Source organism: Triturus cristatus, chromosome 3_2 (genome assembly GCF_964204655.1).
Source record: "Triturus cristatus chromosome 3_2, aTriCri1.1, whole genome shotgun sequence".
NCBI classification, from domain to species: Eukaryota; Metazoa; Chordata; class Amphibia; order Caudata; family Salamandridae; genus Triturus; species Triturus cristatus.
The window spans coordinates 1,142,003,674-1,142,029,054 of record NC_140584.1 but is presented as its reverse complement, the minus strand read 5'-3'; the positions used below and the strand labels follow the sequence as shown (position 1 = coordinate 1,142,029,054).

Here is a 25,381-nt window from a genome sequence, read left to right as displayed (position 1 = left end):
CGCGTCACAAGACAAAAGACTGTGATCTTCTGTTGCCTTCTACGATACAAATCAGACGTATCTTGACTGATAATGCTACATGTCTGGAACATTAAATACATTATGACGCTTACTGGCAAGATCACATTTGTGGCCTTCAGAAGTAAAAAAAAAACAGTTTTTTAAAAAAGGATAACACTTTCCTCCCTCCACTGCAAATCTGAAACATTACTGCATTCAGTGTTTCCCTCGCATGTGTTTGCTTTATCCTCTAATCCCATTGTGAATACTGCGCAAGCTGTTATTGAACTGCCAGGATTTCTTCCTCCGAGAGACACACCAGCTACTGATTTGGAGGAATGGATTAATTTTAGTTTAAAAATATTATTTTGTCACTTTCAATTTTTATCTAAATTATTTAAAACCTAGCGGTTAGGGTCTTGTTTTAAATCCCACGGTAAAACTGTTGAGAAGTTAAAAAGGTAAAGTTAGTTAGGTCTTTAGAAAGTACTTAGAATTTCTTTATAAGTTTTCTAAAAAGGTCACAACTATTTTAATACCATGTCGAAGGCTGGTCCTTCCCAGGAGCTCAACCTGGGGCCCTAAAGGATGCTTAAGTTGTCCCAACTTAAGTCCCTCTGCCAAGCATGGAAACTTGCCATGGGTTCTAGACCCACAAACGCACATCTGCAGAAGTTACTTAGAATAAATGCTAAGACTCTGGCAGGAGAGGCATCCCCTCAGGGAGAAGGGGAAGAGGACCCTGAAGTGGATGAAGTAGATGACGATTCCAACAGTGATACTACTGATAGCAATACCACTGGGAGCACTACTGCTAGCGCCCCAGAAGAACTAGATAGTGAAGATGCTGATCTTCAAAAACTAGCCAAGAGGATAGCCTTAGAGGCCAAACTCTTAGCTATAGAAAAGGTAAGAGCTGAGATGGGTTTAGGACCCATCTCTGGTGGCAGCAAATTATAAATTGGGAGAAGGATGAAGCTTTCGACCCTACGATCCTCAAAGGGATTGTCTCAAAATGTACAGAGGGTGATAATGCCACCAAATGGTTTAGAGCCTTTGAGAGGACTTGTAAAATGAGATAACTCAACAAGATGCATTGGGGCTCTCCTCTCTCTGGGAGCTGTTCCCAGGAAAGTGTTGGGATAGGCTCCTGACACTAAATGAGACAGATGCTGAGTCCTATGACCTCATGAAGGATACCCTGATTGAGGTCTTTGGACTCACCGCTGAGGAACACAGGATCAGGTTCATAGACACTCGAAAAACCCAGAGTCAGACTTGGGTATATCTTGTAGACTTTTCAGTGAAAACACTAGGTGGCTGGAAGAAAGGTAACAATGTGCAAGACTATGACGGGCTTTATAATCTGAGAGAGAATCTATTTAGTAATTGTGTTCCTGAGAAATTATATCAGTACCTGGTAGACTTAGATCCACTTGCTCCTCAAGAGTTATGGAAGAAGGCAGACCACTGGGTCAATACAAGGGTAACCAAGACAACTCATGGTGGGGGTGACCAAAAGAAAGGGGTTGCTAAGCACCACCCTCCACAGAGGAAAGATGGTGATCAGTCAAAATAAAGAGTCTTCTAAAGGCCCCCAAAAATATGTTCAGGAGGGTGGGCCCCTAAACAATACACGGTCCAAGGGTGGGTACAAGGGTAAGAAATGGGACCCCAAAAGGGGTTGGTGCTTTGATTGTAAAGCCAATGGCCACCAAACTGGAAACCTTAGCGGTCCCAGCAAAAAGAATCTCTAGTGCACCTGCAGTGAATGCAGTAGTAAGTCTCCAGATGGGATCCAAGGTGAGCCCTGACCATGTCAGAGAGGTCACTGAAGCAACTTTAGTCTCAGAGGGTAGTGTGGATGCAGCTGCTCTGGCTGTCTGGCCCAGTAATCTGGAGAACTACCGACAACAGCCACATATAAATTGGATCAGAGTTTAAGCACTGAGGGATACGGATGCAAGTGCCACTATAGTGACTGAAAAACGGATATCCCCAGGACAATAGCTGACTGGTGAGACATTCACAGTCCTCAATGCTGATAATTAGTCTAAGATACATCCCATGGCAATGGTGTCCTTAGAATGGGGATGGGTTACTGGTCAAAAGAAGGTGGTGGTATCCTCTGCAATACTTCTAGAATATCTGCTAGGCAATGATCTGGAGTCCTCAGCATGGGCTGATGGTAAAAGAAAGACCCATGCAGCTATGCTGATTATACCTGAATGGGTGTGTGTAAAAACAAGAGCACAGTGCAAAGCCCAGGGTAAAAAAGAGGAGTTGGAGCCTGGAATAATGGCCCAAACCTCCAAGAGAAAAGACTGGTCTGGGAAACCAGCTTCTGAACAGACACCAGCTCAGGTCACCTCTTCCTCAGTGAGAAGACCTGTCGGCCCCAGAAGGAACTGATCCACAGCAACTTGGGTCTTACACAGCAGAGATCTTGGGTCCAGGGGGACCCTCTAGGGAAGATCTGTGCCAGGGACAGAGGATTTGCCAGACTCTTGAAAGCCTGATCAGTAAAAGGAAGATGTCAGTGGCTCCCACAGAACCTATTCAGAGGAGGGACTCATGCACACTGAGACAAGAGACCCCAAACCTGGTGCCCCTAGGCGAGTGGTAGTGCCTCAGAAGTATATAGAGTTCCTGCTCACATAGGCTCATGACATCCCCCTAGCTAGGCATCTTGGTCAGACAAACACTTGGAGTAGGTTAGTCTCCCACTTCTACTGGCTAGGTATGTCCCAGAAGGTGAAGGAGTTGTGCAACTCCTGTGCTACCAGTCAAGCCAGTTGTAAGACAGGTGACCACCCAAGGGCCCCTTAATTCCACTTCCAGTGGTTGAGGTGCCCTTTGAAAAGGTAGGAATTGACATTGTCAGTCCCCTAGATCCTCCAACTGCATCAGGCAACAGATTCAAACTGGTAGTAGTGGATCATGCAACCAGGTACCCAGAAGCAATTACCCTCAGGAATACTACTGTTCATGCAGTGGCTAGGGCCCTCATTGGTATCTTTACCAGAGTGGGTTTTGCTAAGGAGGTGGTGTCGGACAGAGGTACAAAATTCATGTCTGGTTACCTGAAACACATATGGACAGAATGTGGAGTGACTAACGCATACTCTCCACAAATAAATGGTCTTGTTGAATCGCTCAACAAAACCATAAAATGTATGATAGGGGTCTCAGAAGGAGATGAAATGTCTTGGTACCATGCCTGCTTTTAGTCTACAAAGAAGTGCCACAGAAGGGAGTAGGGGTTTCCCCCTTTGAGCTTCCCTTTGCTCATCCTGTAACGGCACCATTGTGTCTAGTGAAGGAAGGCTAGGAGAGACCTCTCGAAGAGCCCAACAAGACATTGTGGACTATGTACTTGGCCTACGTTCAAGGATGGCTGAGTACATGGGAAAAAGCATTCAAAATCTTTCAGCCAGCCAAGATGGTATGACCAAAATACCGCACTGGTGGACCTCCAACCAGGGCAGAAGGTGTGGGTTTTGGAGCCTTTGACTCCTAGGGCCAGCCAGGATAAATGAAGTGGACCCTACCCTATCCTGTACATAACAAGCATTGGCATAGCCAATAGGTCTCGTCTTTGGGACCTTATAAGTGTTTAGCTATGCAACAGTTGCATAACTAAATACTTATAAGGTCCCAAAAGCGAGACCGATTGGCTATGCAAAGCGGACGCGAAATTGAAAGTAATCGCGGTAAACCGTGGCGCCCACGCACTGTAGCTCTATGCTGACCTGGTAGCACTATTTGGAGCCCTCTCAATAAGTCTCGCCAGACCAGCGCATGCGCTGGGTCAGGCAAGACCTAAAAAAGGAGGTCATCTATCTGGTGGACCTTGGCACTTGCAGGAAACCCAAAAGGGTAATCCATGTAAATCGCCTTAAACCCCATCACGACAGGGCTGATGTGGCCTTGCTGATGGTCACTGATGAGGATCAGGAGGAAGAGAGTGAACCTCTCCCTGACCTCCTCTCCACCAGTCAAAGATGGATCAGCGGATGGAGTGATCTTGTCAGACACCCTCTCTGCCCAACAGCAAGCTGACTATAGGCAAGTCCTGGAGCAGTATGCTGAGCTCTATTCCCTTCCCCCTTGTCAGACTAACTGGTGTGTCCATAATGTGGACAGTGGTGACAGTATGCCTGTCAAAAGTAAACTGTATAGACAGTCTGACCAAGTGAGGGAAAGCATCAGAGCTGAAGTCAGCAAGAGGCTGAAGTTAGGGGTAATTGAGCCCTCTGTAGGTCCCTGGGCCATCCCTGTGGTCTTAGTCCCCAAATCTCAGCATCAGGGTGGAAAGAAAAAACTGAAGTAGTTTTGAATGGACTGTAGAGGTCCCAGTACTGTCACAAAGATAGATGCACACTCTATTCCAAGGGCAGATGAACTAATTGACAGGATAGGGGTAGCCAAATTAAACAAAACTTTTGATTTGACATCAAGGTCCTGGCAGATTAGTCTGACCCCAGGAGCAAAACAGAAATCTGCTGTCTCAACCTCAGATGGGCATTATCAGTTCACTGTTATGCCCTTTGGACTAAAGAATGCAACTGCCACCTTCCAAAGTTTGGTGAACAAAATCCTTGCTGGGTTAGAAGCATTTAGTGCAGCATATCCGGACGATATTGCGGTCTATAGTTCCACCTGGCAGGATCACCTGATCCACTTTGGTAAGGTCCCTGAGGCTCTGCAAAATGCAGGCTTCACTATCAAAGCAAGCAAGTGCCAGATAGGGCAGGGCTCTGTTGTATACTTGGGCCACCTTGTAGGTGGAGGCCAAGTTCAGCCCTTACAACTCAAGATCCAGACAATTGTGGACAATGTATACCCAACTATCCTTCTCAAATCAGGTCATACCTTGGCTTGACTGGGTACTACAGGAGGTTTGTGGAGAGGTGTGGGTCCATTGTGACCACACTCACAGAACTGACCTCCCAAAAAATGCCCAAAAAAGTGAACAGTCAAAGGATGTTTGACACTCTGAAGGAAGCAATGTGCTCAGCACCCATTCTTAAAGCTCCTGATTATTCAAAGCACTTCATAGTGTAGACTGATGCCTATGAACATGGATAGGAGAGGTCATATTCCAGACCAATGGTGATGGCCATGACCAATCTGTTGCTTTCATTCACGGGAGGTTATTCCCCAGAGAGCAGCTTTGGAGTGCCATTGAGAGGCAAGCCTTTGCTATGGTTTGGTCCATGAAGAAATGGATGACATACTTGTTTGGCTCTCACTTCCTTGTTTAAACTGACCTCAGGCCTCTCAGATGGCTAATGCAAATGAAGAGTGAAAAACCCTAAATGTTTAGGAGGTCCATTCTCCTACAGGGTATAGACTTTACAGTGCAACACAGACCTGGGACAGACCATGCCAATGCAGTTGGCCTTTCCACGTTTTTCCACTTAGAAGATTAAGACTTTTTTTGAAAGGTTAGCCTTAGTCTCTTTAGTTTGGGAGGAGGTAGGGTAGTGTAGGAAAGTGCCCCTTTTTAGGTCGAGCCTAGAGTCAGCACGCATGCGCTGCTCTATGAGACTTGCTATACTGGAGAATGGAATTGAAGCCCTGCCCACTCTCCGCCCATATTTTTCATTGGCTTGTGTCTTTGTCCTTTGTATATGCTGGCATCTGATTCAGTAATCAACTTGTTAGTCCCTCCTTAGTATGACCTTTTCTTCATTTGTAACCTCCGAGCCCTTTAACTTCTGTTGTTACAAGGTACATGTTATTTAGTCTGTAAGCACTACTTTCATTAATGAGTTTTTCCTAATGCAGGCATGACATTTTTTTTCTGCAACCCCTCACTTGTGCTGGGTTCCATCCCATGGCTACTGCTCCCTTAACATGTACTCGTTCGATGAGTGTTTATTCGGCCCACCACACTGCTGCCAGCCCACTCAATCTCCCTGAGCCGTACCCACCCCCAACACCACCTCCCATCCATCGCAGCTCTTTTACAGTGTCTTCTGTGATCGCTGCACCTCCCTGCTTTAACTGCGCGGTTCCCAGCTGCTCGTTTGATGTGTTTTTAACATTAAAATGGTCTACAATTTCCCTTTTTACTTACGTGTCACACAACGCTCTAAATAGTTGAGATGTGATGTTTGAAAGGCTAACATTCACTTGTATTGTAAATCAAAAGACAATCTTTCACTGTATCTGCACAATGAGCACGTTTACGGTTCTTCATGTTATATTTAGTATTCGACGAGGCGCCCGCCATCAAATCTGGAGCCCGGGAGTATAGGAATAGAAGAAAGACTCGCCTCGCGTTGCAGGGTTAGTAATAACCGTGATAAAACTGGCAGCTCCAAATATTAAGCAATAGTGTTTTTTTATGCAAATGCTTCCGATACCTTAATGCCTTGGAGATACTTTTTTCCCCAATATGGCCCCCACTTCTGTGAGGTTGTATAACTAACGACTGCTCTAACAAAAAAACGTCCCCTCTCTAGGTCCATGACTCTGTATCCCATTTGGCTGCTTCAGACACACGGGACACAGGTGAACACGGTCTTTTTTTCGGGTCAGTATCTACCTAGTCTTTTAGCCTCTGACCCCTCCCACTCCCATCTGTACTTTCTCTCGAAAAGCTTCAGTGGTGCTCTCATTCTGAACCAGCCGTGTGGCTCTTCTAACCCGTGTCCAGGGTCCAATCTTCCTGCCTCCCCTATACAGACTCAGTGCCCCTCTAAATGCCGCCCTCCACATTCTCCTCCTTGCAGCTCGTCGCTCCTGTGTCCTCCCTCCCAGCGCTAAATGCACCCAGCTAGCTGTGGAAACCCCTATCCAGCTCAGTCCTCATCCCCTTCCCCTTTTGCTGCCCCTGTGGACCGTTGAACACCCTCAAACCCCTGGGCCTGGGACGTGTGAAGTACTTTTCACAGCAGTTTGTTGCCATCTCTCCTGCCTATCCTAACTAACAGTTTCTAGTGGTTTCTCACTTTTAACTGTTTTCCGGTTGCTGGCCTCGAAAATATTCATTTCAGCGGGAGGGTCAAAGCTGCCAACATGGCATACATGAAACCTTCAACCATTTTTCAAATTTGAATAACAGCACATTTTATTCTAGTGTTAATACACCTGCAGTGGGTGCCCTTCATAAGTTTGGGCCTACACGTCTCAGCATACAACAGTGTGGTGTTGGATGAAGAGCCGGTATGGTCTGAAGCAATCCTGTATGATATAGAACATAGTAGGTATGGAGGAACTGAACGAGTGCACAGGATGTTGGTGTATTTCACATGATGTGTGCCGAAGTGCAAGACGATGCAACCCCACAAATGGTACACTTGAGGTATTATGTGGATTGAAAATGGAAATGTGTGTAATACAGAAGCCGAAGAGCATGGCATGGTTATTATTTTGGAATTTTTTTTATTGGGTTTGGGGCAGGATCGGGCACAGTTCTGTGCCAAATCTTCTGTGTCAAAGCAAAAAGAACCGGGGCTAGAGTTGAGCCACCACTGGTATATTGGCGAAACACAAGCAAAACTAACACGGTCGTGTTACTTCCAAAAACACTGCTCCTTTATATAGCACATGTAACAAATGGAGGGATTTATAGGCACTTGAATAGTTGGTGTTACAGGGGGCATTCCGGTTTAGGGGAAAACAAGATCTCTTTAGCCAGTCTTATTTAAAAGTCACCAACCATAAGCATTCTAAAATGTTGCTTTGTTTAATGTCAGCTGGGGTTTTGAATAGTTTTTGGACGTCATTCAATAGATGGCCAATCAGTGTTAATTTTACTACTTACTAGAATGATGAAATGTTGCCCCATGCGATCAGCATTTTCAGCTTCAGGTGCATAGACATACTTGCAATGAGCATTTGGCCTAGCAAATTATTTAAGCAGTTCCATTTCTGCTTTAGCTCTGGCACAGCTGTCTTGTTATATTAATCTTGTTTTGTTTTACCTTTGTTAGTCCACTCTTCTGTTCCAGTACACATTCAGGTACTGTTAGTTTGAATGTTACCCCTACCACTCTTACGGTGCTCTTGGGTAGTGTTTTGATACTGCCACTGTTTGCAGTGGGGCAGACTAACTAGGTTAGGCAGTATGCAAATGGCATCATGGCGCTTGACATCACAGAATGTGAGCTCACTGGGCGTGACAACGCACGTGGATTACAGGAACTGGAATCACAACTCATGAACTCAAAAGAAGTGACATCACAAAACCAGCTATAAATTGCATGTTGGGCCGGATGCGCAGCGGGCGTGCCACTGGCATGCCAAAGGTAAGCCTGTTTCCGCCCAAATCGCACCGAGGGCCAGAAATGCTGCTCTTTTTCACCCAGGAAAGGAGACTAGCATTACCTGGACTGGTAAAGACCTCCATTCCCTTAACAAACTGACCACAACTGTTTGTGACTCACAGAAACCTGGGCAAATAACTCCAGCCCTGATCTCCTTATTGCAACCCCCTAGGATATTCTATGGCCAGAGTGGACAGACCGATTAAAAGAGGAGGAGGTTTTGGGATGATCTACAAAAGTCACTTCAAGTGTAAAACTGGCTCCACACCGACTCTGGACTACGAGACTCTCTCCTTTAGCTTGGAGCCAACTAAAAATTACTTGTTTAGAGGCCTGCTCATTTATCACCCCCCGACCTAAGGCGCGACTTCTTACAATCCATTAATACTCTGGTTGAAGTAGGGGCCTGTAACAACGATTTCACAGTGCTAGGTGACCTCAACTTCCATTTGGATTGTACGGAGGATAAAGACTGAGGCTATCCTTGATATCAAGAATGCTTTTAATCTGCCACAATTACCCCACAGTGTGGGTCACACATTAGACGCCAATCTTGCGAATAACCCGTCCACTTCAGTCAAGGACTTTCTCCCTCTTACATGGTCCGACCACAATGCTATTGTCTTTGAATTAACTGTTTCCTCCCCTTTTCAAAACACAACAGTAGATTCTAATCTTATGTCACATCAACTCTGGAGTAAAACTAACTAAGAAATAATGCAGCAACACCTCTCTTAGGTTGATTCTGCCCCATTACAGGACCCTAATCAGGCTACAGCCAAAATTAGATTGGCTAAAATGCCATTTCCAAAGCAGTCCCTAATAAAACTTTTGAGCAAAATAGACCGAAAGAATCTGCACCTTGGTTTACAGAAACACTTTGCTTTGAAAAACAAAATGTAGAAGGCTCAAAAGGAAATGGACAACTAATTAGAACTCCAACGACAAATAAATCTATAAATGTTCCCTTGCCAAGTATAAGGCAGTTATCAATCAAAAATCTACCTTCTTCACACAACAATTTGAAACCTCTAAGCATTCTTCCAGAAAACTCTTCCAGGTCATAAATACACTTATCAAAGCTCCAGAGACTAAAAGGAGTTAATAGCCAATCTTTTTGTGAAAAAGTCGCCTCCCACTTCTGCGACAAAGTGGGTCAAATTTATAATCAATTCACATCCTTCAGCACTGTTGACCCTGGCCATAGCCCTTCCACAGACCAATCTCCTAATCATGACCTTCCTGTTGGCAGCTCCCAACCCAATTTTAGTAAATTTTTATTTCCGTTAGTTTCTGAAGTCCTTAATTTGTTCAATTCCACCAAATCAGGGTCACCCTACGACCCCTGCCATACATCCATCCTGAAACAGATTCCTGTCCCTATTGCCTCATATTTAACTCATATTTTTTATGGGATGTTCAGTACTGGAATCTTTTCTAACATGTAAAAAAAGGCTTCTATTCTGCCACTCCTTAAAAAGCCTTATCTAGGTCCTGATAACCCGGCAAACTATCGTCCCATTTCTAGGTTACCATTTCCTGCAAAAATATTTGAAAAACGAATGAATACTCAATTGGTGCAGTTTATTTGTTTAAATAATTTATTGGACCCTACTCAATTTGGCTTCAGAGCCAAGCACAGTACAGAGACAGCATTGATAAAAACAACAGAAGAGTTAAGAAGGTTTCTAGACAGAGGAGGCTCTGTAGCACTTGTTCTTCTCGACCTGTTGGTGGCTTTCGACACGGTTGATCATGCCACCCTTATTGCTCGCCTCAAAAACCTTGGGATCGCCAACAAAGATCTTGCATTGCTTCAGTCTTTTTTGAAGGGGAGAGAACACTCAGTCATGCTGGAAAGTTTTTTATCTAGGTCCTTTTCTCTTCCTTGTGGTGTACCACATGGATCCTCTTTGAGCCCATTACTCTAACATTTATGTCACCGAACTGGCTTTCCTGATTGGATCTTTTGGGGTTTCTCCCACTTCTTATACTGATGATGTGCAGATCATTGTTTCAGTATCCGACAACGCAAATGTCACCATCTCCCAGTCTCATAACTGTATGAGAACTGTTAGCAACTGAATGGGCAAACACTGCCTTAAGTTAAACTCAGACAAAGCTGAGGTCATTCTCTTCGGTAATAGACCTCATTTCTGGAGCCCGTCGTGCTGGCCTTGCGAGTTGGGAATACTTCCCATCCTAGTTCAAAATCTTGAAAAATCTTGGAATACTTATAGATGATAAATTGAATTTTAATAAACACATCAGCTTAGCTACTTCTTCCAGTTTCAACACCTTGAGAATCATCAGGAAGATCCTTCCTTTTATTCCACTTAACTCAAGGAAAACAGTCATTACATTACTTATTCTCACTAAATTGGATTATTGTAATGGACTCTTTGTTAAGCTCAAAAAACAGTATTTGAAAAAGCTACAGTGTGCAGAATGCAGCAAGACTCCATTGGCTTCCAGTGAGTAGCCAAATTAAATCTAGGTGTTATGCTTTACCTATAAGGCTCTGCATAACTTGGGCCCCCTCCATCTCAAACTGTCACTTACCTGATGTGTTCCAAGCAGAAATTTGAGCTCTAAAAGCTCCATGTTGGTCTCCCGTCCCAGACTTAGGAGACTCAAATAGAGGAGGGGGGAGGGGCAGTAGTTTCTCCTCAGAAAAATCTCCTGCACTTTAGAACAGTCTGCCTATAAACATCAGAACAGCTTCCGCTCTACTGACCTTCAGGAAAATGCTCAAAACGTGGCTCTTTACCATCTAGTCCTTAGTTCCCTCTAACCAAACTGCTTTACCATTTCAGCGCCAAGACACCTATGGGTATTCGTGAGCTTAAGGGATTTTGTAACATAACAAAAAGTGACATCAGATCTTAAGACCTCACACACATGTTTAGCAGGTCTATCATAAGTACATTTGAGTGCATTATAATATATGACAAATGAGATTTTGCGTAGTTGTTGTGCAAAAAAAGTGTGACATAACCCCCATGCAAAATCTGGGCCTTAACGTATACATTTCTTTTTTTTTAAACTGTGCCACAAAGAAATTGGCAACAAGGAGAAACGTGGCAGTAAGTTTGTTCTTGGTCTGCTTATTTGGCTGAAAAATCTGCATTTAAAATATCTTATGGGATTAAGGCACCTGCTACAGAGAACTTTGTGTGCCCAGTCAGGCTCTGGGAATAATAGTAATGGTAATATACCTATGGAGGTTATTGTATTTGCTGGAGAGAAAGGTGTTTTGTCTAGTCCCAGTTTTGAATCAAAGTAGCATAAAGAGTTAATATATCTCCTTCAAAGCACATCATCTAACATGCAGATGACAGATTGTTATTGTAGGTGAGGTAATGCTTTTAACACAAAGATTATTTTCTTACTTGCCCAATACAGCACAGTAAACTATCAAGGACATGTGATTCTTACACCTCGTAACCCTCACTGTTATGTAACGTATCCTATACATTAATTAACACTACATTCAAGAGAATTGAGGATATGTTGTAGAAAATCTTTAGTTGTACAGAATGCAACAATGCGATAAATACTGCTTTTATTCTTTAACAGGTATTATTTCTTAACCTCCCACTGTTTATTCCACCCCTCTTAACAAAAAAAAGGTTATTCAAAATAAGCATTAGAACAGACAGGAAGAAATTGCCAGCATTGTAATGACAAAAAAAACTAGGAAATATTTTATGTTGAATCTTTTTTAAATAGGTTAATTCAATTGTACATAATGTCTTCTTGGTTACCTATAAAGCAACAAAAATGCTTATAACACTTTATTATAACTTTTCAACATGTTGCACAGCAGCGACCCTGCTCTACAACATAAATTAAACACATTGGCAAAGTCAATATCGCTAGCTAAACACTTATAAGCTCCAAAAGGTGAGACATATTGGCTATGCCAGTGCTTGTTGACATGGTCACCCCCACTAGCTGAGAACTAAACATAGCAAAAGGACAATGTAAATATCAGAAGAAAATGGCTGCCAGTGTATGTGATCAAGACTGCTAAGTTAAAACGTACCATATCGGTTTATGTGTTGCTGGAATCAGCTGCAATAAAGGAAGATATAATCCTTACTGGAGTGGTGCTGCCTGCATGATTTGTATATTGACACAGGAGTGGTTATCCTAGGAGGAGGCACCAGCAGGAATAGCTGTGTGCTGGGGTGTCACGCTAACTGATGAGGGAAATATATATACAGACATACATATTGCCTAGCGGTGGTCACCACTAGGTAGTTACAGTTAGGTCTGTTCTATAAAAAAAATGTTTTTTGTGTTGCTAATAACTCTGGCACTGTTTGACGAACCTCCACAAAACTTTCCAAAAAGGTGATACCTTTTGACTAGTTGGTGCAAGGAGAGTTTCTGGGTGATCCGCCAAGCAATGCCGAGAAAAAAGGGCGGTTCTAAAACGCAAAATCCTCATGTATTTTACATAGACTTCTTTAAGCCAGGCTATTGCAAAAACTGCTGAATAGAATTAGACTAAATTTGGCAGGAAGCTAGATCTTAGTCCGCAGATTGCACTTTTTGTAATTATGATTTTGTGTAATCCGTTCAGTAGATTTTGACAAAAAAAATTGTTTACCTGGACGGTTGGGTCTGCGAGACACTCTCGCAAGATTACCATTTTAAAGATAGAGGGCCTCATGTAGGTAACATACTATTTACCGATTCATAAATACCGAATTTTACCGAATCGGTATTTATGAATCGGTAAATAGAATGTAGGTAAATAATCGGTAATTATTACTTATTCGGTAAATATCGGTAATTATGAATCGGTATTTACCGAATCGGTAATAATGCATCCCTTCCCATTCATTCCTATGGGCCTGGAGGCCCATAGGAATGAATGGGAAGCCAGTTACTATTACCGATTCGGTAAATACCGAATCGGTAATAGGGGAGGCATTATCATGGGTGGCAGGGTGTCACATTGACACCCTGTTGCATCCCTGATTCGTGCATGTGTGCACATGTGGCGCACATACATGCCCTAAGGGCATGTATGTCTGCCACATGGCACTTTACAAATAGCACAAAAATGCTTTTTGTAAGGTATTCGTCATTTACCATCAACTTGTAGTTGGTGGTAAATAACGAATCCAGACACCAATAATGCACTCACTTGAGTGCCCCCTACATTGCATTTCTGGATTCGGTATTTTACCGATTTCTTAAAATTCCGATTCGGTAAATACCGAATCCAGAAATCAGCCACCTACATCTCAAGTGCCTCAATACCGATCGGTAACGGGATATTCACAGATTTTCGGCCGTTACCGACCGGTATTGAGATACCTACATGAGGCCCAGAGTGTTCTGATTAACACAGGGAGCTTTATTTCCCCGGGGTCATCTCGCTGGGAGCGAGCGATCTGCTTGGCTGCCAGCAACATGAATTTGTTTTTTGCTAGCAGCCATTACAGGACTCAGGGACTTAGTCCACTCTCCTGAAGCAAAAAAATAATAATATAAGGGGGCAGGGTAGAGATACCCTGACCGGCTACGCCCATGGAGGGGACCCAGACTCTTGCGGGATCTAAAAAACAAAACAAAAAAACAAAATGACCACCAGGCCACATTTAATAACCTTATGCTCCGGGGCTGTATTCATAAAGGAAAGGGGGGCTGCATGGTTCCGCCCTTGGCTCCCAATGAGAGCATTGGTGGGTGCCCTGGGTGGACACCAGGGTACTTAGCTTTGACAGGGTAGGGCCCAGGGGGATGGTGTCTCCAGGACCGAAATCTGTTTGGGATGTGGGAGCGCGCGACTCCCATTTATTTAAAAAGTGGCCATGAAGATGGTGTCGCCGGGGGCCGGACACGACTTAGGGTTGGGGGCCACATGACCCCCCTTTAAAAAAAAAATACATGGCTCTGGGGTATGTGGTCCCCAGGGCCTATAGAGGCTCGGGGAAGGGGGCCCACCTCCCCTTTATTTAAATAAGTGGCTCGATGGGGTGCTTGAGGCCAATCATGGCTTGCTGAGGGGCACCCCACCGCTTTATTTTTTAGAAATGGCCCCAAGGGATGGGGTTCCCAGGGCTTAACAGTGATGTCATCAATGACCTCATTTGAGATTTCATCAGTGATGTCATAGAACATATCATAAGTGATGTAATATATGAAGTCATAAGCAGTACATGGCGGGGGCGGAATTAATAGTTACCTCTGCTAACTATAACTAGTGAATTTCTGTGTTTCCTTTTTTAGTTCAAAATGTTAATGTTGTCACCAACATATTCAGCTAACTATAAGGTTACTTTAACCTTTTGTTTTTCCAGTGAATTTGAAAAGGTTTTAAAAATAAAACCAGATCTTTTTATCACACCTAACTATAACGTTACTTTAACCTTTGATTTCTTCGGTGAATGAATCCATCCCACCCCCACGTGCCCCCAGGTATTGTGCCTCTGTCATAACTTTTCTTAATAAAAAGATCAGACCCATGGCATCTGAAATACCTGTTCCTAATGACCCAAAAAGGCCAACAGTCTTGATAACTGCCTTGTTACCATAACTAATTGGCTTACCATAACAAGTATAAATAGTGGAATACAAGCAGTCTTTTTTAGCGAAAGCACAGTATTTCTGTCCAATCAACTCCAGTATGGAGGGAGATGAACATGTAAGCAGAATGAAAGCCCTGTTTTCAGCAGAGCTTCGTAAAGCTCTTTGCCTGTTGATCACATAAGGTATAGCGAGAACTGTGCTATCAAGTCACACCTAAAACAATCTGAAATAAAAAGTAATGGCGTGCCAGGGCAGTACAGCTTAGCTCTTCGAGCAGGACCTGATCGAAACTTTAATTTTTCTGTCTTTCAACTCTATTTTAGAGGATAAGTGCCCACCACTGAATAATTCGGTAATTTGAAGCTCCTTATATGGATAGCTAGATCAGGTCTGCACTTGATTCTTCTATCCCTATTACAGACAAAAAGCAAAACACAATCCTTCGACCGGATCCCTGGTTTAACAATAATCTAAGAGAAATACAAGCATTGGCATAGCCAATAGGTCTCGCTTTTGGGACCTTATAAGTGATTAGCCATGCAACACTTGATGTTGTTTAATGAAGGATATTGTGCTGGATGACCAAACACTTTTAATGTTCCAAAGGCAAGACCTATTGGCTATGCTTTGGGGGGCCATATACGTTTTTAGGTAGAGCTATTGACTTTGCCAACGTTTTTTAGCTGTTCTGTAGAGAAGTGTGGCTGCTGTGCAGCATGCTGAGAAGTTGCAATTAAAAAGTGTAAGAAGCACTGAGTGATGCTGTGGTGTTGTTGAATGATGCTGTGCTGGCCCTGAGTTATGCAGCGGTGGCGTTGTGTGCTGCTGTGCTGGCCCTGAGTGATGCTGTGCTGGCCCCCGAGTCATGCTGTGCTGGCCCCCGAGTCATGCTGTGCTGGCCCCCGAGTCATGCTGTGCTGGCCCCCGAGTCATGCTGTGCTGGCCCCCGAGTCATGCTGTGCTGGCCCCCGAGTCATGCTGTGCTGGCCCCCGAGTCATGCTGTGCTGGCCCCCGAGTCATGCTGTGCTGGCCCCCGAGTCATGCTGTGCTGGCCCCCGAGTCATGCTGTGCTGGCCCCCGAGTCATGCTGTGCTGGCCCCCGAGTCATGCTGTGCTGGCCCCCGAGTCATGCTGTGCTGGCCACCAAATCATGCTGTGCTGGCCACCGAGTCATGCTGTGCTGGCCACCGAGTCATGCTGTGCTGGCCACCGAGTCATGCTGTGCTGGCCCCCCGAGTCATGCTGTGCTGGCCCCCCGAGTCAAGCTGTGCTGGCCCCCCGAGTCAAGCTGTCCTGGCCCCCGAGTCAAGCTGTGCTGGCCCCCGAGTCATGCTGTGCTGGCCCCGAGTCATGCTGTGCTGGCCCCGAGTCATGCTGTGCTGGCCCCGAGTCATGCTGTGCTGGCCCCGAGTCATGCTGTGCTGGCCCCGAGTCATGCTGTGCTGGCCCCGAGTCATGCTGTGCTGGCCCCGAGTCATGCTGTGCTGGCCCCGGGTGATGCTGTGCTGGCCCCGGGTGATGCTGTGCTGGCCCCGGGTGATGCTGTGCTGGCCCCGAGTCATGCTGTGCTGGCCCCGAGTGATGCTGTTGTGGTGCTGACTGATGCTGTGGCGTGCCGATTGATGCTGTGGCGCTGCAGAGTGATGCTGTGGTAGCGCATAGTGAGCTTTGGCGGTACTGAGTGATGCTGTGGTGTTCCTGAGTGATGCTGTGGTGTTCCTGAGTGATGCTGTGGTGTTCCTGAGCGATGCTGTGGTGTTCCTGAGTGATGCTGTGGTGAAGGTGAGTGATGCTGTGGTGAAGGTGAGTGATGCTGTGGTGAAGGTGAGTGATCATGTGGTGGCTCTGAGTGATGCTGTGGTGGTGCTGAGTGATGATTATACTGAATCCACTTGATAATAGGACCCCTAGGTAGCAAACTGCATGACAACGGCAGAAGCCACGCTTAGGTCAACTGCATCATCCATTACTCAAGCACATAACAATATATAATCAGCTTACATAAGGAATTGCATAATAGAGTGGGATAAAGCTGCAAAACTGCACGGCGGCCCCAGGATAAACCGCTTGACAAACTGTAATCACGCGGCACAAACTAATCACCGACACTTGTAGGGCGGTACCGGTCTGCATTGCACTTCAGCGCCTCCTCAGCAGTAGCAAGTGCTATGTAAAAACCCATACCATACTTGAAACTGACACTTGTTCACCTAAATGGCATGTTGAAACCACTGCACATGATTTATATACCTTCAAATAATTTGAGAAGATCAGAAAGCAGGCCTGATGCATTGCTGTCGCAAAGGGACAAAACCATACAAATAAGCCATCCAAAAATAAAAATATTAGTTGATCAATGCCAGTTGTATCAGCTGATCCCAATACCCTCTGGGAAACATTGTGCCCCACATTTTCCAAAGATTTGAACAGGCACTGGCATGATGCAAAAGACAGCATCACATACTTATCATTTTCAATGCCTGGGTATGTAGGACGTGTGAGCGCACACGCAAAGTATAGTAAATGTGGGGCAAATTTTGTATAGCCTAGCAAACTTCCAGCCATATAGTCCAACTGGTAGCATGATCAAGAACTTGGGTGCTGTTGCAAACTCCAGCCATGAACATTACTAAACAAGCCTGAAATACAACATAGCCCCACTGAAACACAACATTGCCCCCCTCAGCAGCATGGAGCAGAAAATCAATAGTGCGGATGTGGCAACGCCACTGTGTGCAAGGACAGTGAATTAAATGTCCACACCAATGGGGATCAGATTCTTGCTAGGATTTGGGTCTGGCTTCAGGGGTGACTTGCGTGGTGGAGTTATCCCCTACCTATGCCTTATCACCAGCAGCTCCCTCGACAGCAGCCTTGAATAAACACTGGAAAGGCGCAATGCCAGGAAGGTGCTGATCAGGGACACGGATTGAGAGGCCTGGAAGGGGAGGGGACGGGCAAGGAAATGGGGAGTCTGACATGGCTAGATAAAATAAATATCACCTTATCAGGCAGATCCGTCTTTCAGTGGGGGCTTTCAGCAGGAAGTTGAGACATTCATGAACAGCAGCAGAGGCGTTCTGGGGTTAAGGGTCTAGAGAAGGAAAGGAAAAAAAAGGGGGCAGCTGGCATCAGACTAGGTCGGCCAGTCAAACTAGGTTATAAAGGCTACTTCATTTCTTCACTTCAATAGTGGGGGCCGGGAAACATGTCCTGGTTGTGGCCTAACTCTCCTCGAAGTGTTTTGATAACACCCGTGCCTCAGCCGTCAGGTACATGCCTTGCTGAATGTTTTTGGCACATGCAAGATCAAAAGGTGCACATTTTCTCACATGATAAAATGTGGCGTAGGTGTATTTTTTGTAACCAAGATCCCAAAGTTGGCTGTCAGTTGGTTTTCAGGGTGTAACCTTACCCTCTGTGGCTAGTTTACTGCAGCATAGACCGAGTCTTCTTTTGTAGAAAAGAAAATCGGTGTTATCTGCAAGCAAAAAAAAATAATAAAACTGTGCTTGGCATTTGGTTCTAGACTAGATAGCTTATTTCTGATCCAGACAGCAAGTTGAATAAATAGTGTAAAAGAAGTAACTGACAGGAAGAGAAAAACAAGATAAACACCGATTATCTTTGAGCAGCAGTTTAAATAAAAAACAAAATGGTGGATGCCTCGTGCCATAACTGCATGCATGCTTGGAGACGCATGTGAATGCATACACATCACTGTTTTTTTATTTCTTTCTTTGCTGATGCATTTCAACACCAGAAAGCAAGCATTTTTGTTTTTGCCAATGCGCAAACGGCATCAGCAAAAAAATATTAGCTAACGAGGGAGGCTGCATTGCTTTTAAATGAAGCGACAAGCTGGCTGTCAAAGGCTTGTTTTTAATTTTATTATTTAAAACTAAACACATACGACCCCTTCCATCTGCCTCTAATTGATTCCGCCAGCACAGCCAGGAGAGAGTCTATGGGTCCAGCGGTTCCATTCCCTTCACCTTCATGAATGAAATTCCATCAATGTTTACACCTTCAGAAGTTCAGCCCGCACACCGCCGAGGGAGGATTTAGGAGACTGCATAGGTGGTGGGAAGATTATTCCTTCAAGCAAACACTCAAAAAGCAATCAGCCACGCTTTCAAACTTTGATTGTCGGTAAGAGGATGCGAAACCAGAGGCAACTTCGCATTAGTCTGCACAGAATTTTAAACAAGCCCGGGAGTGGGAAATAAAAAAAAAAGTGGTGTGCGCGAAAGTGGCGGCCGCGAGACACATTCTGTGGTGGGGAGGGGCGAGCAAGACAGAAAGGCACCTATTACCTTAGTGAGGTAATAGCGGGGAAGAGCAACAGCATAGGACGAGAGAAACCAGCAGTGAAAGAGACGCAAGGTGAGAGGGAGAAGCAGTAGGTGAAGAGAAGTACGGGGAATGGTAGGAAAGAGAAAACAAGAGCTGACGCAGAAGCCGGAATTAAAGAAAGAACAGTGGGGGAAGAAACACAAGAGAAGCCCGGGAGTTGTGTGCGAAAGTGCTCGCGATCGCGATGCACTTAATGAGGCCAGCAGAGTGACGAGATCTGTGGTGGGGGAGGGGGAGGGAATTGAAGCGTGGAGAGAGGCACGCAAAGCGCGTGCTCGCGCACATGCACTCAAGCTCTAGGCCGGCCATGGCAGCACTTTTTTTTTACCCCTTTACTAAAAGTCGAGCAAGCAGCGCATGCGCTGCTCTAGGCTCGACCTAAAAACTCTATACATTCTGGAAATGGTAGTACTAGACCTAGTTCACCTCAAGTGAATAAATTGCACTAAATTTCCAGATTATATTCGCATATGGTGTCCCTCATGGTATGGGGCCACTTGTAAGCCTTGGGTCTGTTTTAAGCTCCGATTGGCCTGAAAACAGCTTCGAGCTGCACTTTATATTCTTAGATGCTCATTGATAAATTGCTACTGCTGAGAAATATGATTCTGGTTAATAAGCCAAACACGTAAATCATTGGAATATATAATTAGCTTCACTTAAAAAAATGGATTTAAAACTTCTCGGTTTTAGTCAATATTTTTGGAAAATATGCTCTAAATAGATCTTAACTAACGGGGTACTTGCACGTTTTGCAGGAATGTGTTGATAACTTGCAAGAACTGGGGTAGCGGAGTGAGCTGAAGATGTCTGAACTGGGGTGGCGGATTGAGCTAAAAAATGATGATGGATTAAACCCAGATCAGTTGACTGGGGGTGAGTGCTTGCAATGTTCAACACTCCGTCCATCATCCCCTTTGGTTTTGCTTTGATAACTTGCAAGAGGCATGGGTTCAAATCCCACAACTGCGATTCAGTCTTGAGAAAAACAGGGTAATTGTTGGGGGATGTAAACAGTCCTTAGATGCAGTGCTGCAAAGCCACAGGCCTGACCGCAGCAAGCGCTATCGAAGACAAGCGATTATTGTATCCCAAGATGAATGAATGAATGAAATTCTATTTGTATAGCGCATGGCTACCCTAAGGCCTCCCAGCGCTGCTCAAAAGAAGGGCAGAGAAAAGAACAGAGGCCGTGCTGCTACGGGAGCATCTTGAAAAGGTGGGTTTTCAGGAGCCTCCGGAAAGCCAAGAGATTATTATTCTCACGAAGAGTGAGGGGGGAAGAGTGTTTCAGATCTTAGCGGCATTAAACGAGAATGAGCGACCACCCCATCTAGATATTTTTCTTTTCTTGGGGGTGGCCAGGCACAAGGAGCTGAAACGCAAAGTCCTGTGGGGAAGATAGGGGGTGACCAGGGGATGCATGATGACCGGACCAGTTTTCCAGATGGCTTTGTGAGCCAGGCACATAGCTTTAAACTGTATCCTGGCAGAAATAGGCAGCCAATGAAGATTCTTCAGTGCTGGTCTTGCAGACTGCCACCGCTGCGTCTGGAAGAGCATGCGCCCTGCACAGTTCTGCGGTACTTGTAGTTTGTGGATAGTAAATTGGGGGGCCCCGAGATAAAGGGAATAAGGGCCTGCACCATAATTCTTCTCGCCTGAAAGGGAAGGAGGGGGATGATTTTCCGCAACATTCTCATCAGTCCATAACAGGTGGCTGAGAGCTGGGTGGACTGGTAGTTGAAATCAAGAGAGCTGTCAAGCCACATGCCAAGGCTCTTAATCTGAGTCTTTGGAGGTGGATTAGGGCCTAAGCGGACCGGCCACAGAGAAACAGGGACAGGGTTTGGAGGACTACCCAGAAACATAATCTCCGTTTTGTCCCCATTGAGTCTGACGCAGGAGAGTTCCATCCACTCGGCCACCGCCTCTAGGCAAGGGCCTAGGGTGCTAGATGACCCCTCAGAGTGATTTAGTGCTACCACTAACTGAGTGTCGTCTGCGTAGGTGATGATCATAATGCCGAATGGATGGAGAACCTCCACCAGAGGACTTATGTATACATTAAAAAGCGTGGGGCTCAGGGCAGAGCCCTGTGGAAACCCACAGCTGAGGGGTAGCCGGGAGGACACCACATCTCCCTCAAAGACCTGAAAACATCGGTCACTGACAAAGGACTGGAACCAGGTCAATGCCGCGCCCGACACTCCCATATTTTCAAGTCGATGGGCCAGAATGTTATGGTTAACAGTGTCAAATGCGGCACTGAGGTCCAGGAGGATAATTGCAGCTGTTCCCCCTCGGTCCAACAGCCTTCTTGCCTCCTCCGTCACCGCGAGCAGGGCCGTTTCCGTCCCATGCTGAGGACGAAATCCTGTCTGAGAGTCGCACAACAGGTTGTTAGATTCTAAATAATCAACCAGTATGGTGTTAATGTGTCTCTCAAGCAGTTTGCTCAGCCAGGGGAGGAGGGGAATTGGGCGATAGTTGGCCAGATTGGACTGGTCCAGACTGGGCTTTTTCAAGAGGGCCCTAACCATCGCGCATTTCCATGCTGTGGGAACCATATCGGAGGTGATCGAGGAATTCAGATCATCAAGGATGACTGGGCGAGTGAATTTAATGACCAGGTTAAGATGTTGTGGGGGAGCGGGATCCAATGGGGAGCCTGAAATTACTTTAGAGACGACCAGGTCCAGAGACTCATCATCTAAGGGGGGAAACTCCTCTAATGAGCATTTGGCCGTGGAGATAGGGCTGCTTATTACCGTTATCATGGGCTTGAGCGTAGTGATAGGGAAAGAAGAGTAGATGTTTTGAATTTTTTGATAGAAGAAGATTGCTAGATTGTTGCATCGTGTAAGAGCTCCTTCTGTTGTCGCAGGTCTTTGAGGTAGAGTGATAAGTGATTTTACAATGCGAAAAATCTCCTTAGGCGAGTTAGCCGCTGTGCTAATTTTCTCATCATAAAAAATTGTTTGGGCGATTTTAACTTCAGATTTGTATAGCCCGATTGCTTTCCTATACTCTAGTTTCTGAGAAGTCTTGTCTCCAACTTCTCTCTAGTCTTCTGCAGGATTGCTTTAATACCCTTAATTTAGGGGAGAACCAGGGAGCTGTTTTCTGTCAAATCTTTTTATGGATTGGTTCTTTAGGAAGATCTAGGTCAAGGGAGCTTTGGATCCAGGTATTAAAATTACTATTAGCCAGATTGAGATTATGTTCCATGGGCGGTCTTGTATTTTCAAGGGCTGCCATCCAATCAGTGGAGGAAAGCCTAAACCATTTCCTTCCCAAGGTAGATGTTGTTCCCTGGGGGGATGGTGGCATGAAGGTATCCCAGATTAGAGGGATTAGGATATGATTCGTCCAAGGGAGTGGGGAGGGGCTCCCTACGACCAGGTTGTCCAGATTGCTGAATACGTGATCAAGGAGATGGCCCTTGATATGTGTAGAGGCGAATCCTTTTTGTTTAAGCTGGATCGCCAAAAGGCCCAAAAGAAGCTCACAGGCTACACGGTTAGAGGGATCATCTAAATGGATATTGAAGTCGCCAAGTAGCGTACAGTTAGCTGGAACCAGTGCTATATTGGCGACTAAGGTAGAAAGATTAGGAAGAAATTGCCCTGGGACTGCTGGGGGGCGATAGATCAATAGACCGGAGAAGGTGCTCGTTGGTGAAAACTCTAGGGAAAAAGCCATGCTTTCACACTCTGATAGCATAGTCGGTGTGGTTCGACAATTAAAGGTGTCTTTAAATATAATGGCCAGGCCTCCGCCTCTGCCCGATGTACGATCAGCTCCGAGTATTGAATAACCCTGTGGAAGGGCCTGAATAATGGCGGGGTCAGTTTCAATCTGAAGCCAGGTCTCTGTTAAAAAAAGAGCATCTGGCTTGAGCTCCTCTAATAATAAGGCTATTTCGACGGAGTGTTTGGATAACGATCTGCAATTTAAGAGAAACATCCTTAATAGGGTGTTGGTATGAGGTCTAAAATGTTTATGAGGTGTAAACTGAAAAGTGTGGACAGTGGGAGGGGTTGTTGGTGATGTTTAATGAATGTAAACATTTAGGGTTAGTGTTCTTTCTCAGTTCAAGCAAAGAATACGAGCTGTAAGTAATTGGGCTTTTAGTAAAATGACCAGGGGTAGTGGACCCTGGGCCCGGACGGGCGCAGACGGGCTTGCCTTTGGCAATGAAGACTTCACATAAGTGTAGGTTGTCACTGCGGTTCACTGGAGCAAGGAAGCCGGGAGCAGCCAAGGATGGCGAAATCAAATACTGACACAGCTGTTGTCCTGGGTTGGCCTCTAGTTCCTCAGGGAATCCGTGTTGAGCATCTGTGAAAGAACCATTCAGCCATATGCTCTGGATGCTAATTAGCAGTAACCAGGAGCAACAGTTGTTAATGCTGTCTAGACGATTACTAACTGTTGCCTAGGCGATTTTAAAAAGTTTTTTAAGCAAATGGAGGCAGAACTGATGTGTTAAAAATGTAGGAAGAGCTGAGGTATTAAAAAATGTAGAGGATTTTATTAAATCTTACTACGCAAATTTCCTCTCCTTGTACTTCGAGATCCCAAAACGTGCATAAAATGGACAGTATTTTCGCCTGGGAAAGATGCCAACCCTGCCTATCATGTCTTTTTGTAGTTTCCACCCTTGGCCTTTCAGCACCAAACAAGTAGCCATCAAGGGATAAAGGTGGGCCCACCGTGTGATGCCATCAGTTGTTGAAGAGTGTGTTATTTTAGCTGACTTTGGTGAATGAAGCCTGTCTGAAGCCCAGGATGATTCAAACTCAGGCCTGCCAACTTTGAAAATACTTTCACCGTGTGAGAGAGAGTGTGGGTTGGAGGGGTTGGGGATTTGAGTCCAGTTCTGCCCCTCCAGTCACAGAGGGGCACTGAGGAGGAGCAGGCCATGAAGACAGTGCCAGGCACAGCAAGATCTCTACAGACACCCAGACCCTTCCCCAAAACTACAAATGAAAGCTATCAGCGATGTCCCGGGGAGTTTGCAAACCTCCTGACAGACATCAGTACTGCAGGAGCTGGAAACCCACTATGTGCAGGGGGTTCCAACTACCATGATCTACACTGCTGTTCACTGGGACATTGTATGAAGAGATCTGGCATTGTGTGACACACATCTGCAGGTCTGCAAATAGAAGATATCCCACAGCAACCAACAAACATTAGTGGGGGGCACTGGTGGTCAGGTAGGGTGACCAGATGGACACCTCTTCCCCATTCCTGGGCTTTGCTTCGACATTGCATTATTATCACGTGTGTTTGTCCAACTGGCTCAACTAAAACGAACCAAGACCACAACTCCCAGAATGCATCATTATGTAAAAGCAGAGTCTAGGAACGGAGAAGTGGCATCCCCAATGTGACATGAAGCCATCTAGTCCGTCGTGGGGGCGTGGGGGGTGTTGACACTCACAGTTATTTATGAGCCTTTCCTGTCCTGTCTGCTGCTCTGCAGACGAAAGATCTTCAAAATACAGGACACTGATAACGGAGGTCAAGCAAGGAAAGTTAATTATAACAAAGAAATGAAGAGGAAAAGAGAGGGAAAGAAAGAGAGGGGGCTGGAAGGAAGAGTGAAATGAAGGGCATATGAAAATAAAGAAGAAACTGTGACGGGAAGGAAGGGTCAAAAGTATGAAAGGATGGTTTAATGGTGGAAAGGACTGATGGATGTAAGGATAAAACAATACTTGCATGAGTGAGAGAAAAAAATGTGGCTGGAATGATAACATACTGGATGTATGGTCGCCTGGATGGAGGTGTGGAAGGATGGATGGCTTGATTGAATGGATGGGTAAAAGGATCTATGCATGTTTGTAAGTGTGAGCGGAAGGATGGATGGAGAACTAATAATGAAAGGTTGGATGAATGGTGAAAGGATGGATGAATGGAATGGTGAAAGGATGGATGAAAGTATGAAAAATAGATGTATACATGAAAGGCTTAAAGATGAACGAAAGGGGTTAACAGGGGACCTCATCTAGAGTCAGTAGGGCTTACTCGCTTCGCTCACCAAACGACATTCGAGGTATGGTTCAAAGTGGGGGGTATTTTAAATTGCTGGCTACCCCCCTGTGTAAATGATCCGATTGTCCCTAAATTGCGTCAGTCAATTAGACCGGGTTCTGATGCAAACAAGATAGAGGCGCTGGAACGG

At 45.3% G+C, this 25,381-nt stretch overlaps 1 protein-coding gene across 1 annotated transcript in view; it reads right to left on the bottom strand.

The window, feature by feature from the left end:
• SMARCAL1 (SNF2 related chromatin remodeling annealing helicase 1) overlaps window positions 1-25,381 on the bottom strand; it is a 355,566-nt gene that overhangs the window by 221,649 nt on the left and 108,536 nt on the right. The gene's annotated exons all lie outside the window — the stretch shown is intronic.